Raw genomic sequence first — 1,471 nt, 5'->3', positions numbered from 1 at the left:
ACTCAGAACGTTGTGGGCAATTTTCCTGCCCCCCCTCTCTTGGCGCGCTAGGCTAACAGCTACTTCTTCGGCCTTACACTCTCACGCTCCCACGCTTTGTTAAAAGCCAGACTGTCCTGCAACATTTTTCTAATTAACAGCCTCAGATCTTGTTTTTTTTCCTCTCAGCTCGACCTTGAGCTTTTTGCTGTTTTCTCTCTCTATTCTGAATCTTTTTTTAAAAAAACCTTTTTCCTTCTTTGTTTGACATACATCTCAAGGGGGTGCAAGGTTTGCTTCCCCCACCACCCATAGCCTCCCTCCTAAATTGAAGACAGACACAATTAGGGAATGGGAATTGGTCAGTGAGTAAGGGGTCTCACTGGCCGACACAAGAGGATTTTACACACCACGCACTTTGCTACTGGCCTGGGCACCAGGACGGTCAACGGTATGCGTCAGAAACCGCAGTAGCCACTCACACAATCATCAATCTCTCCACTACATCCATATGTCCCTGCCACCCACTTTTCCCACTTTTTACCAGAGCGGAAAACGGCTTCCCCAGCTTCCTCAGCTTCCTACTGAGTACTGGCGTGCTGGGTACTGGCGCCCACTCGGGGGTGTGATCAGGCCCCCCTTCTACCCGCAAGGAGAAGGTTCTTTTGTATACGTATACCACCAACACTGACCTTCTTCATAAGGCGGGGCCCTCTTTTTTTCTGCCCAGTGGCCTTTCTCCCTAAAGGCAGGGCCCTCTTTTTCCCATATACTTGCCTTTCTCCTGAAGGCTTCCAATGTGGGTTTCAACTCAATTGCAGCTGCGATACAGGCAGGGCTCAAGTTCCTTCCTCCGCTTCTCAAGGTTCTCTTGCCGCTCGCTGCCGTTTGGGCGATCCCGGTGCAGGCTTTCTCCCATTCACTCGACAAAAAGGTCGGTGGCGCCAAGAAAGGGAGGCATGCGCCGAGCTCGTCTTCCCGGTGTGGCGATCAAGAGCAGGCAACTGCCACCTGTCTGGCTCAGAGCCTGCCACATCCGAGTCACGGCACCATTTATGTTGCAGAACCCAGAATCAGAGAGACCACGGAGTGAAGGAAAAAGAGATTCTTTATTTAACGCGCGGGCTTAAGGCTGGAATCGTTTCCAAAGAGCCAGAAGCCCCGATTTACATTAGCACATTGGTTTTATAGACATTGTGACACATATGAAACGGCTCCTCCTCCCCCTCCCGCATGGGGTTGCAATCCTCAACATTTTTCCTCCTAGCACCATTGTTTATAATACAAGAACTGGGTTATAGGGTAGCCATGATAAGGAGAGAACAGAAGAGAACAGCAGAGAACAAGATATACAATTGTATGACCTTTGACAAGATAAGGAATTCCTGTGTCTCGTCAGCTTACAACAATATATTCAAGGGAGAAAGAGCTCAGCAAGAACATGAAGCATGAGACTGCATGAGGCTACTTAGACTGATCCCCGATATGGCTG

Source organism: Heloderma suspectum, chromosome 2 (assembly GCF_057233095.1).
Source record: "Heloderma suspectum isolate Gila_16-S chromosome 2, 16-S_ref, whole genome shotgun sequence".
In the NCBI taxonomy this organism is placed as follows: domain Eukaryota; kingdom Metazoa; phylum Chordata; class Lepidosauria; order Squamata; family Helodermatidae; genus Heloderma; species Heloderma suspectum.
Note: the sequence above shows the minus strand (reverse complement) of the source record.